We start from the raw sequence: 15,728 nt of genomic DNA on the forward strand, positions 1-15,728 counted from the left end.
ATATATACAAATGTGTTTGAGTGTGTGTCTTTGTGTCTGTCGTTGTCTGATCAGCGAAAAACCGCTTACCCAACAGTGTTGGTTTGTTTACGTCATCGTAATTTAACGGTTCAATAAAAGAAGTGCCTGATTTCCAAAATGAGCCCTTTATTTCGACTTTTATCCGGCTATACACTTCGATGGGTTACCCCAGTATGGCCACGTTTCAATGCCTGACACAAGTAAGAGATAAAAGCTAAAAGGTAGGAGGCGTAGGAGTGGCTGTGTGGTAAGAAGCTTGCCTGCCAACCCCATGGTTCCGGGTTCAGTCCCACTGCGTGGCACCATGGGATAGTGTCTTCTACTATAGCCTCGGGCCGACCAAAGCCTTGTGAGTGGATTCGGTAGACGGAAACTGAAAGAAGCCCGTCGTATATATGCATATATGTATATATGTGTATATATGTTTGTGTGTCTGTGTTTATCCCTCCAACATCACATGACAACCGATGCTGGTGTGTTTACGTGTCCGTAACTTAGCGGTTCGGCAAAAGGGACCGATAGAATAAGTAACTAGGCTTACAAAGAATAAGTCCTGGGGTCGATTTGCTCGACGAAAGGCGGTGCTCCAGCATGGCCGCAGTCAAATGACTGAAACAAGTAAAAGAGTGAAAGAATGAAAGTGGTAGATGTACCTATAAATTAAATGGTGAAATCTGACGCGTTGTGTTATGGGAATTCTACCAGACGATTACAGTGACTGCCAATACATGTGGAATATTCGCTTACATCGCTTACATCAAAAAAACAACAAAAAAAACATGGTGAGAGACATTTCTTCCAAACTATTTTGAGGCTGTAATCATCGTATTTCGACGAAGAAATCTTCAGAATTAGTTATAAGAAATTCTAATATAAGGTAAAGTCATCTACGGAAATACAAGTCTTACATATGTGAAATCTTTTGCGTAAACCTTAGAAATGTATTCTCCCAGAGGGGAGAAGGAAATATTTGCATCACTTCACCAGAATTAGTATGAAATTATTCCTGAATCCATGTAGATATTATCCGACTGGAAGAATCTTACTGAGAACAATAATACAAAGGATCGGATGATAATATATCACGACTATGATATTACATGCCGCGTGCGCACGCACACACACACGTACGCACGCACACACTTTTGCATACATAAAAATATACATTTATGTATGTAAACATATATACATAATTTTATATATATATATATGTATGTATACATATATATATATGCAGATATGTATTTTTGTGTGTGAGATTGAATGTTCACATACACACACAAACACACAAACACACACACACACACACATATAAATGCATATGTAAGCTATATAGACTACACAAGTGTTGGATGAATTCTGAAATCTGCAGACAATACCACGCGGAATATACACGTCTGTCTTCATAAAGCCAGCAACGTCGCATATAACTGGTCAGTCCACATGCTAGAAATTGCAGCCAAACCTCACTCGAATGCATCCTTACACTTTTCCATAAAAGAAGAGTATATTGTTTGGTGTAGCCCTGTGTATAAGTAATCCAGGTGAGTAGTCGAGATGATGGTCATAAATGAAATATTTTTGATGGTCGATATTCTGATTTGAGACTAAAAGAAAACAAACGGAACGAAACTTTTGGAAGTTCTTCAAATGAAGATAAGTTAAATAACCTCCATATAAATAATGAATAAATGCGCCCTTTTAAAGCCTAATCAGGGTCATGAGTCCGGTTTCTCGGTCTCTATGGCGTATGTGGTCCCCAGTATGTGGTCCGCAGCGTTACTCATTTTTGCCAGCTGAGTGAACTGGAGCAACGTGAAATGAAGTGTTTTGCTCAAGAACACAAAGTGTCGCCCGGTCCAGGAATCGAAACCATAATCTTACTATCATGATACTAACACCCGAACCACTAAGCCACGCACCTCCACAACCTCCATATATAATATCTTTTTCTACTCAAGGTACAATGCTCGCAATTTTTTGGGAGGTGGGGGGTCAGACGATTAGGTCGGCCCCAGTACGCAACTGGTACATTACCCTGAAAAGATGAAAGGTAATGTCGACTCCGGCTGAATTTGACGTCCATATATATTATTATATGAGAAATGTATTTAGATATATCAGTTTATTCCAATAGATTCTGGGAAGTGTTATGCAAAGAAATAAGTTTAAAAATATATAAAAGAAGAAAAGAATGCAATGTATAGATGTCCTCTTTTTGACGGAGATGGGGGTGGGGCGCTCCAAACGGAATCTGGGAAAAAGTTTGAACAATAATCAAAATAAACATTAGATATTTTTAATCAAGAAAAATTCAAAAAAATCGAGAAAAGCAAGATATTTATGTCGCAAATATAGACATTATATACAAGATGGATATTATATTCAGAATATCAAATATCCAGACATGTTTTGGTATGGAATGCTTTAGAATAATATATCTCCACAGAAATCCGTAGCCATGGAACACACAACTGCGCTCGTTAGTCCTAAATAAAATGTTTGTTTTTTTTCATATGGAATATTCGAATTTATTGATTCGATAACTGAATGCAGGCTGCTAGTGACTATACACATACCTACATACATACTTACATACATACACACACACACATATATATATATATATATAATATATATATATATATATATATATATATAGATAGATAGATAGATAGATAGATAGATAGATAGATAGATAGATAGATAGATAGATAGATAGATAGATAGATAGATTGATAGATATATAGATATATAGATATAGATATATGTATGTATATATATATATATACATACATATGCATATGCATGCATATATATATGCATAAATATAAGCACACGCACACACAGACATATGATTGTATGTATGTGTGTATGTATGTATGTAAATGTGTATGAATATACTTACATACGTAGCAGTCGTTTCCATGCTTTTGAATAGCGTATAACCATTACTTGCCTCTTACTGTTTCCAGATCTACTCAGACCCGGAGTAGTAACATCTTTTAGGGTCCCAGTAATGTGTGAACTACAATTTGAACCACTGAGAGTGAACCATTCTTTGTCCCTTTTAGAACTTCCTTCTAGAAGCTAAATTCTTATATAAAAAAAAATCCTCAGGACTGAAGGTTTCTATTTGTCTCAACCACAGTAGTGCGTTTAGTGTTATAGATGATCGCACTAAAACGTCGCTTCAATACTGTCCAACATTTTATCCACTCAAAACACGGACTGGAACTTCTTGGACTCTTGGAACTTTTGCACGGACTGACTGAATTTTGGAAGTGGTCTTCTTTGCTCATGATCTGGCACCGTGAATGGTGCGGAATGATTAATATTCTGAAGTCTTAACGACAAGGAAATCCAACCTAAACTAACGCAAAAATTGCCTGAAGAAGAATACATGGCACTTAATTTATTGACTCCTAGAGGATGAAAGGCAAAGTCCACCTCGGCGGAATTTGAACTCAGAACGCAAAGAGAGACGAAATACTGCTGAGCATATCGCCCGGTGTGCTAACGTTTCTGCCAGCTCGCCGCTCAATAGTCGAAAATAGCTACCGATTGTAACGCACTGGGAGATTGAACTCGAAACCACGTGGTTCTGAAGTGAACGTCTAAACCATACATCCATGCCTACGCTTATAACATTTCTAAATCCTTGTTGTAACTATGGTTTATATCCTGCTTTAATGCATTTTCACCAAACGCTCCAATTCTATGTCACCTCTCTCAGATTGCCCAAACACTTCTCCCCCGTTTCAAATGCCATCGTTGTAACTCCAGTTTCTCGTACTCTTCCCTCTCATTTCTTCATTCAACCGACCAACTGTGTACGCACCAATCAAAATTTCTTTCTCATCTCATAATATATTCCTCCTAGGGTTATTGTGACGTTCTCATAAAGTTAACTCGTACATTCAACATCGCTCTGAGACTCTTGTTCATTACAAGATGTCACCATATAATTCCCAACATTTTAAAGTAGATTTTTTAAGTTCAAAATGTTCACTAAGTTTTTAATCCGCCGCAACCTAGTGTAATAATCCTTTAGATATATTTCATATATTATACCTATATATCTTTCAGTTGCACACTATCTCTGCATTATCTTTAGGCAATACTTGACGTAATATACTACCAAGAGCTTCTTTACATCACAAACATTGCCAGTAATTGTATATGACAAAACATTGCCAACATATAGGTTTAACAGCATACTCATTACCCTTATATTTTGTACAGTATGTCTTATTGAAATTATATATTCATCCCAGACTCTCTGTATTATGAAACTTGCTCCTCATTTCAGAATCTTGTTATCTTTGTGTGAAATTCTACTTTGAATTACCAGACAAGAAAACCCTCCAGACAATAGTAAACAGTAATGCTTCTCAAGTCTCTAACTCAGCTTTCGTTGCTAGGATCTTTAATATGATAGCTATCTACCATTCTGTGAATATCATATCTCTCTCTGTATTTAGGCGTGCTTTGTAAAGCACTTTGTGCTATAATATCTCAACATTTTATCATCACCCTATCGTTTCTGATTCTTTAATCTCTTTCTAATAATTTCGATCTCAGCTGGTTTTGGTTTACCCACTTTCATTGATCAGATTCTTTTCAACTGGGAGAATATTTTCATCATTTTGTGGAATCGGCCTCTTTAACACTGCTTCAAATTATTCTTTTGCATCTATATTTTATCTGTTCAGTAGATTTCCCCCGTGTATCTCTAATTGGGAGTCCTTTGATTTTCTTGATTGTGCCTCTAATTTCTTTAATTGCTTCAGTGATTGATAGGCTAATCTACTAACCCTCTCTCTTTTTCTCTAGTCATGTGATCTCTCATCTTATCTGCAGCCACATTCAAGTACTTCCTCCTTTCACGCTCACTGAGCTTTCTTATTGCGCTGTTTAATCTGACATATTCTGTTCCTAAAATAGGAATTTTCTTTTTTCTCAACTACTTCCAATTTTACATTCCAATTTTGTTAAATTCATATTCTGTATCATGTTTCATATTTCCTTTGTGATTCATTTATTTCCTTAGTTTTTTTCCGATACTTCTGAGAGTTACTTAGGTTGTTTCTTGTAGTCTCTTAAATGGCATTGTACATCTGACAGACATCCTTCTCCTTTCTCTCTTTATTATTAATGCCTGTACAGCATCACATATATTACTACAGTCACACAAATTCGTCTTCTTAGGTCGACTGCAAACCGGGAAAAAATGCTCAGATGTAATTCGCCCGTCTGTACGTTCTGATTTCAAATCCTACCGAGATCGACTTTGTCTTTCTTCCTTTCGGGGTTCATAAAATAAATACCCTTTAAACACTGGAGAGTCGATGCAATGTACTTACCCTCTCACTCGGTATTGCTAACATTATGACGAATGTGACACCGACATTGAATTCAAATTTTAGCTCAAAGTCAGCGATTTTGAGGAGGGAGTAAGTCAATTATATCGACATCAATGCTCAACTGTTACTTATTTTATCGCCCTAGAATTGATGAAAGTCAAAGTCGAAAGGCGGAGCTTGAACATTTATGGACGAAATACTGCTAAGCGTCTGGCGCAGCGTGCTACTGATAATACCAAAGTGCGCCGTCTTGAATACATTCTGTAATATTAGTTTTAAATTCTTTTGAAGGCGGCGAGCTGGCTGAAACGTTAGCGAAATGCTTAGCGGTATTTCGTCTGTCTTTACGTTGTGATTTCAAATACCGCCGAGGTCGACTTTGCCTTTCATCCTTTCGAGGTCGATAAATTAAATACCAGTTGTGTACTGAGAATCGATCTAATCGACTGGTTCCCTCACCCAGAATTTCAGTCCTTAGGTCTAGAGCAGAAAAGATCATATGGTGGTTGGGGTATAAAGGCGGCGAGCTGGCATAAACGCTGGGCGAAATGCTTAGCGCCATTTCGTATGTCCTTACGTTCTGAGTTCAAATTCCGCTGAGGTTGACTTTGCCTTTCATTCTTTCAGGGTCGTTAAATTAAGTACCAATTGTGTACAAGGGTCGATCTAATCAACTGGCATCTTCCTCAAAAATTTCGCGCCTTGTGCCTAGAGTAGAAAAAAATAGTAGTTCCAAGTTTTAACACAAACTCAGCTATTTCCGGCGAGGAGACAAGTCGAGACAAGACAGTGCTGAAGTGGTACTTACTTTATCTATCCCAAGTACTTGGAATGTCTGGCTATGAGTATGAGCAGTTATACGTATGTGTGTTTTTTTGCGTTATGGGTTATGAGTTATGAGTTTGTCATATTTCGGGGAAAAATATTTTTAGAATTTCAAATCAAATTCACTCGAACAGATGATATCATAAAGAAATACTGGTTTCAAATTTTGGCACAAGGCCAGCAATTTCGGAGAAAGAGGCAAACCAATTATATCGCCCCAGTGCTCAACAGACACTTATTTTGTCGACCTTGAAAGGATGAAATGCAACGTTGACCTCGGTGGAATTTGAAATCAGAACGTAAAGACGGACGAAACATAGCTAAGCATTTTGCCCTTCATACTAACGATTCTGAGATTTCGCCGCCTTGAAAATATTCTGCAATACTGATTTCAAATTTTGGTAGAAGGCCAGCAGTTTCGAGAGATGGGTTAAGTCCATTACATAGACCCCCACTGCTTAACTGGTACTTATTTTACCAACTCAATAAGGACGAAAAGTAATGTCCAACTCAGTGGAATTTGAACTGAACTAAGGACGTAACAATGGGCAAAATACAATTAAACCGTTCGTCCAGTGCGCTAAAGATTCTCCAACTTGCCGTCTTAGATACATTCTGTAATACTACAATCTAATACAAAGTTGCCGATTTAGGAGACACAAGATACGTGAAGTTTTAGTTGGAGATTTGCACTCGAAACACTGTCGAAAGCTTTCCGGATGTCTAAAGAAGGTCGTTGTTTTCACATAGATTCGCTCGATATCGAATCCACTTGTGAGTTGCATACGAATGTAAGACTAAAGTGGACCAGGTTCTGCAGTAGCTGTACCGTAGGAAACTGAAGAAAGGGATGAACTCAAAGTACTGGAGATCCGTTATTGTCATGGTCAATGGTTGTCTTCACTGCTGTAGCGATATAAGAGAGCAAAATGAAGCTAGTTGATTGGGTGATAGGGTTTTCATTTCTTCGTAACGGGACACACTGGTGCATAGATATCTCCGTTGATAATAACAGCTTAGTGAGTACAGTAGCCATAAATGTATTTGCAAGGATACTTCAGTAGTATCATTTCTTTTGGAAAGAACCGAAGGTGTTTTTTCCACCTGTGATTTGTGGGTTGAAGATACAGGGCCTAATGGTGTGTAATTTGAGGGACAGTCCAAGTGTGTATAGTGTGGAAGTATTTTCCTTGAGACTATTGCTTAAGTCGCTATCGTTTTCTAGAAGAGAACATAACATAAGTACATCCACGCTGGAACTCAATGTCTGTTTCAATGCAAGTACCTCTTCGACACAGACAACACTTAAAAGCGTTGATTCAACAGAAGAAATTTACAGGACAATCTCAACTACCACCGTGTATGTATTATGTTTATTTGATTGATCTCACGAAAAGGGAAACTCTAGATGTGGTTGTATCTAAAGGATGAAGGCTGTGGTGATAGCAAACTTCAAAACATACATCTGTGTCGTTGCATAAGCAATAATTCATACAAAAGCACGTATCGTGCTCGTCCTTCAATCACAAATACATTATAAATCTAAGTACATTATTTCTTTCTTGCAGTTCTGACAAGTTTAAACATAAAATTTTTGATTAACCGTCTATCCATAATATATGATGTAATTCTACTGGGTGAGAAATGAATTACAGCTAGCAGCCAAGCTGTCATTAGCATATGACATGACATCCGCTCAAAATACAGATAATACATATGCATAAACAAACATTTACACATATACACATGTACACGTGTACACACCTACACACACACATATGCATATATGTATATGTATATATATATATATGTATATGTATTTGTACATGTATATATATATATATATATATATATATGCATGTACATACACAAACATGCAGGCATATAAATATATATAAACATATATATAATTATATATATATATATATATCTTATCTATCTGTCTATCTATCTATCTATCTATCTATCTATCTTCAGTTACCCTTAAGAGGGAGGAATTGCCAAATAATGGGTACTATATCCCTATATTTTCCCACAATGAACACCCAGAAACAGCCGTTGGTACTCTACTTTAACAAATTTTTAACTATCCCGAATTTTGACTTCGCTCCTCATAGTCTCTTTTAGTTCGCTTCCATCTCCACTTCAGACCATCTCCAATATTTTTACCTATACCCGCATGTTTTAACGTTTTTATAAACAATCTACTAATTTACTCATATCTATTTTTAGTATATTTATTTATTTATAGATTGTTAAGAAAATGTCTGTGTATTTATATATTTTATTCTATCACGTATATTTATCCTTTAAATCCATCTCTTATCGAAGTCATGTTTGCGGATCAGCTTTCGGTTCAAGTTTATCTTGAGCGCTTCTAAGTCCAAGCCGCTACAATGTGAGAGAAATTCTAAGCAATCTTACTCCTCAAAAAAATTATATAATTATACATTTGTATACATATGCATGCAAATTTCTATGTATGTTATAGATTTGTGCATGTATGAATATATGTGTATTTGGAACACATTTATGTGTGCGTGTGTGTGTGTGTGTGTGTGTTACGAAAACACACATTGTTATTATATTCATCGATGAGATCTTTTACCTTACAAAGAGTCCTTGGATGCGTACTATCAATAATAACAGGAGAAACATGAGCACTACATTCCGTGCAACATTACCCAGTATATCTCCTATGCGGCTTTCCATTTTTTTCATTTGCGATTCTTTTTTGTCTTAACATAGTGGCCCAAAAGATTCCCGAGGTGTTAAGACTTTCGAAGAACCTCTAAAACTGATACTCTCTTGATGTTCTTCAATTACTTGAAAGTGACAGTGAGAGGAAAAAAATTAAAGAAAGAAGCGAATTAGAGAGGGAGCCTGTTTAGAGAGATAGAACACGTAGAAACGGAGGCGCAATGGCCCAGTTGTTAGGGCAGCGCACTCGCGGTCGGGGGATCGCGGTTTCGATTCCCAGACCGGGCGTTGTGTGTGTTTATTGAGCGAAAACGCCTAAAAGCTCCACGAGGCTCCGGCAGGGGTTGGTGGCGAACCCTGTTGTACTCTTTCGCCCCAACTTTCTGTCACTTTCTTCCTGTTCTTCATTAACGCTGCGATGGACTGGCGTCCCGTCCAACTGGCGGGGAGCGCATTGGCCATAGAAACCGGCAAACCGGGCCCATGAGCCTGGCTAGGCTTAAAAAGGGCGTATAAATAAAAAAAAAACACGTAGAAATAGGATAATGCCTGAGATAGTGGTAGACAGTTATTTTTTGACATACAGGCATAAACATAAAGTACCATTGTAAATGTAAGGTGTCGCTGTAAAGTTCCATTGCAAATAACAAAAATGCAATAGTTTTGCATTGGCTTACTGCACGCCATGAGATAACCTATTGTCCTTTGGAACACCGGTATATCAGAAACGATACTTTGCTGCAATGTACGTTATCATTTAGCTGAATATTTACATAACATAATTCTGCTATGATAAAAGCTGAACTGCAGTTAATTTACAAAATTGTCAGTCCTACATTTCAAGATAATGCTACGTTCACGTATACAACGACGTAGATACATGCATATATATATATATTATATATATATATATATATATATATATATATATATTATATATATATATATATATATATATATATATATATATACATATATATGTGCATGTATGTATGTAGGTGTTATGAGTGTGTACATATATATATATATATACATATACGTATCTGTGAGTGTGTACACACACACACACACACACACACACATATATATATATATATTATATATATATATATGCACACACGAATATATGTGTGTACATATGTAAATGTTGCTAAATATATATGTATATATATATAATGAGAGAGAGAGACAGATATACAAACACACTCACATTCACACACCAATATATATATGTTTATGTAGGTATATATACGCCCACATACTATTATATATTTGCAAATGTGTGTGTATCTTGTGTGGAAGTGTAGAACAGCACATTTTTACCGAGAATTTCTTATAGTCGTTTTTATGTTAAATTACTCGAAATGTAATTGAATAGAATTTAATCCTATCCCAATAATAAAGACCGTTATTGTGCAAGAAGCTGAAGGCTTAAGATATCTCTCCTTAACATCCACGCTTAGTAGCAAGAAGACGGCTGCCCATCGCTTACATCATTTGAATAATAGTTACAAAACACGAAGAACCTAACACAAAATATACTAGACACTTGAGAATACCATGAACAAAACACAACACTAAAATATGGCAGACTAAGAAAATTTTATTCGAAACCATCAAAGAGAAAATACTAAAATATTTTGAACACTTGATTAGAGAAAATAGTTTACAAAGACTGTTAATAGATGTGAAAATGTATGGGTATGGAGGAAGGTTATAGCGAAGAAGTATGTGGGTAGATAACGTCAAGAATTTTGCAGACACAACTCACCGTATAGTGCAACACAAGAAAGGGAAAATGGGTGTCTGTGGTATTTTATCTGCAAAGAGAGAATGGAACTTGATAATGAAATTGATTTAATGGAATGGAATTAATGAAATAGTCTCCGTCTTTGCATCTAAACAATCATAAACAACAAACAGAATGCATCAATTGATATATATATATATATATATATATATATATATATATATATATAATATATATATATATATATATTATATATATATATATATAATATATATATATATGTATGTATGTATATATATATATGTATGTATGTATGTATATATATATATATATATATATATATATACACACACAAACACACAAACACACACATGTATATAACAATAATAATAATAATAATCCATGGATGGAATTTTTAAAATATTTTAATGCATCCCTACGCGCGTTTCCATATATTGCCTATATCATATTTCATATTCCACATATTGCATGTTTCTTACGATCATAGATTGTTTTACCTATGATGATTAAAATAAATTCCGTAGTATCCATGGATATCGGGTGGATCATAGATCGTATGTTCTTTTCCTCAGGTTTTAAGTATAATTTAAAGTTAAATAGGTATTATTAGCATTATTATTATTAATAATAATAATCATAATAATAAAGCGGCTAGCAAGTTATAAACGAAATTCAATAGCATGCTAAAATACCACTTGCTATAGACGTAGCCATCACTCTGAAACCATATTATTATTATTATTAACATTGGTGATAATACATGTGGTAAGTAGCTTGCTAACCAACAACATGGTTCCGGGTTCAGTCCCACTGCGTGGCATCTTGGGCAAGTGTCTTCTGCTATAGCCCCGGGCCGACCAATGCCTTGTGAGTGGATTTGGTAGACGGAAACTGAAAGAAGCCTGTCGTATATATGTATATATATATATATGCATAGGTGTGTGTGTGTGTGTGTATGTTTGTGTGTCTGTGTTTGTCCCCCTAGCATTGCTTGACAACCGATGCTGGTGTGTTTATGTCCCCGTCACTTAGCGGTTCGGGAAAATAGAGCGATAGAATAAGTACTAGGTTTACAAACAATAAGTCCCGGTGTCGATTTGCTCGACTAAAGGCGGTGCTCCAGCATAGCCGCAGTCAAATGACTGAAACAAGTAAAAGAGTAAAAAGAGAGAGTAATTTAACTTCAAATTATACTTGCTCACGGTAGGTTCGTTTTGAATATCAGAGGGATATTCATATTTAAGAACGCAGACGGCGTAATGAGATGAATATTTCGGAAGTATTTGTTGTAGCGTTAAGTCTGGCTGAGAAGCTAAGTATTATTTTTCATTCCTTACTTCTGTCGTTCATAAAAGGTAATTTGTGTATTTTAATAGTGAGTAATTTCTGATTTTGAAATTTGTTTATATTTTACTTATAAAGGCGTAAACTCAACGGCCACTTTATTATTATCATTAATACTATTATTAATGGTAATGATACTTATTTAACCTTAAATTATAGACACATACATACATACATACACACACACACAACACACACACATATATATATATTTATATATATATATATATATATATATATATATATATATATATGATCGCTGTCTGCCGGCTGGTGGCGTTGAGTAGTCATCCCTGCGGAGCTCAGAGCCATGGACCACAAGCCCATGGACCCTAAGTAAGGCATGTGTAAAATTTGAATGAAATTGGTTGTGTAGTTCTCGAGTTTTAGGGATTCACGCAGACAAACAGACACGCATTCTCAGTTTTATATATATAGATATATATGTATGTATTATGTATGTATGTATGTATATATGTATGCATATATACAAATTTGAATGTTTGTGTGTGTCTACAAAAAGTTAAACAAAACACAGAGAGACGTTGAAATGTATTCATACACACATCTACTCATTTATATATATACAGGTAGAGTTTACGAAAAAAACAAAAGACGAAGACAGGTGGTGTAGACGACAAACAGATGTATTAGTATAAATCTCGGGAAGTGAAAGCGTCTTTAATGTTTTGAGCCTATGCTCTTCTACAGAAAACGACACAGAAAAAAGAAGAGAAAATGTGTGTCGTGGCTAACGATCTATGATGGTGATATATATATATATATATATATATATATATATATATATATATTATCGCTATGGGCTCCGTGTGAGCAGTCATCTAAAAGTTTTTTGTGCATCTTGATGTTGACATAAGTTCCTTGCTTTTTCCTGATGAGAAAGCGGCATAATATACTCCTTATTCCTTCGCAATTAGGAATATGCAGCCTTCGAAACATATGTCGAAAATAAAGGAATTTTGTTAATTCGTCGTTCAACTCCATTCTTTCATATATATATATATATATATATATATATATATACTAGCAGTATCATCCGGTGTTGCTTGGGTTTATTTTGACCCTTTAGAATTGGAATTTTTGAAAAGTAAAAATACAGCATTATGCAACTTGTTATTCTCTTCAAGTGAACATTTTTCCAGTTGAAATACACCGAAAATGGTGACACAGCAGTCAAAAATCGTAAAAAATAGGGATTTTCATAGAAAAAAATGCACCTTTTTGATGTAAATAATTTTTGGTGTTAACATGGTCCGATTTGAATTTTATCTTCTACAGAATAAAGAGGAAGACTTCTTCTATCATACTCTCAATTTTGGTTAACTTGTGATGCAGGGTCTCGAAGGAGATAGTGTTAGTCGAAGGCTACCAAACCTGCCACACACAGACAACTTCAGCTTTATATACAGAGATTTGCTACACACTACTTTCCATCCTTAATAATGAAACTTGGTAGATCCAAAATTTTAACACACAGACACACACAGATACACACACAGACACACATGTTGAGTCTTATATATATATAGATTTCTCAACGGGGATTTCAGGGGAGAGTTTCAGGGAGTCGCTGGCGATGTATCGTGATGATCAAAAATCTGGCCTGCTAAAATTTGGTTAAAGTGATTCAAACTGCAGACTCAACGCAAAATGGTCACATTTAATTCAAAGCGTTAAAAATGTTTTGAAAACAATTGGTATGTGTTTACAAAGTCCAAACGATTAATACGAAAAAACCCTCCAGGCTACATCCCGAAAATTCATTTCTTTGCCGAATTTCTACAACGTTTACGGCGATTCGTTTTTATATCTTGATTTTTTCTTTATTTTTCATGCAATGTAGGCATGCTTGCATGCGTGGTGAACACAGTTCACGTCAAACAGCTGACTGAGTAAAGTTCACTATTCAATGCATGGGATAAGGCCTAAACAAACACATTATCGATTTTTGCACTTGCGAGGTGAATTTCGGAACAGAAATAGCGCAGTTCAATTTTCATTCGCCTAAACTTTAAGTGACCCATTTTTTTGTGGTTCTACGATTTGTTGGCTAGGAGGAGATGTGCCGGAAAGTTAAACACACAGACACACAAGTTCAGTTCTATCTATATAGATGATACCTGGACGTAATTAATTTCATTCCTGACTTTCTTGGGAATGTTCTGAGACTGAAAATATATGTAGAGGAGATCATTCAAATAAATTTGCTAAGTATGTATGTGTTTACCCCTCTCTTTCATTCTCTCCCTCTCAATCTCTCTCTCTCTCTCTCTCTCTCTCTCCATATATATATATATATATATATATATATATATACGCACACACACACATGCATATATAAAATGCTTGCTTCATGTTCTTAAGCTTTGTAATATATGAAAAGAGCCAAGTGTTAATAAACAGCTCACTCAATACATTTAAACTGAATATTGCATTTTAAATGGAATACGTCTGCTAATGGAAAAAATTGAGAAATATTAAGAATAGCGCTATTCATTAAAATACTGGGAACTACAGAACAATTAGGCCGAAAGGAAAAAAATGATTGCTAAAACTGAAAAAAGGAAACGCTATAAGAAATTCTATTACGTGTGCAATATAGAAACTGGAGGGAAAGAATGTGGAATATATACAGAACACATTTTTTATCGCTAGATAAATACTGCAAATAAAATCTAAACAACGTGGTAAAGACAACGAAATATATAGGAATTTCAGCGTTTATATTAGCAAGTCGACATTAGTCATGCATATTTTAATTAAATGAGGATATTAGAAATATTGAGAAATTCGAAACTTCACTACTTGTTAGGATGTGAATTTGGTTTAGTAAAACTCATTTTTTTCTTCTTATTTTATTTATTTATTTTTTTGCACTAGATTTTTAACAATTGTGTTATTGGATTCACGGCTCCAAACGTAATTTGACAATTTCGCGGCTGAAAGTGTAAAATGTTTGATAAAATCGCGTTTTGAAGGAATATGGTGTTAATCTAATTTAATGTATTATTCTGGAAATTCATTTTAATTTAACACCAGTAATAAACTTTTACAAGCTCTGCTGTCCTATTGTTCTCGTTATGTATTTCTTTGAATTTACATCAAAATTCAATACGTAGGAAGAGTTAGCAAGCGCGTTTTTGATGTGCTTGCTAATTATTCCTATCTGCTTTGCTTTTGTTGATTAACATCCATTTGGTGTTTGAGGAGAAGTTGGACTTGTAGACCTTGAGGATAAAGTAAGTTGTACACACTATGACGGTCCACTCTCCTTTCTACTTTAGTTGGCAAACTAGTGATTTTAATTCTGAGTCTATTGTGGAATATAATGTACAGTTGTATCATATTTTTGTTTTAATGATGTTGCTTTTCAATTGTGTACGATGTATGACGATATTTCATTTTTATATATTCCATAAAACTCAAGATGTACAGCTTGAAAAAGTCATAGCTGCATCGTACGAAGAGCAGTTTTGGAAAAAACTTTCAAGAGACGTTTTAATAATTTCACTTATCTATTTACAATAAGTTTACAATTGTCAAATTTCTAGAGTGAACCCTTGACTTACGTAACATAAATATTTACAGTAAGTAAAAAGTGAAAACTATAATACTTACTCCCAATAATAATAAGAATTTCCGCTGCCATTGAAAGCGGCTTTCCTGATCTATACTCAACT

Source organism: Octopus sinensis, linkage group LG13, assembly GCF_006345805.1.
Source record: "Octopus sinensis linkage group LG13, ASM634580v1, whole genome shotgun sequence".
Taxonomy (NCBI): domain Eukaryota; kingdom Metazoa; phylum Mollusca; class Cephalopoda; order Octopoda; family Octopodidae; genus Octopus; species Octopus sinensis.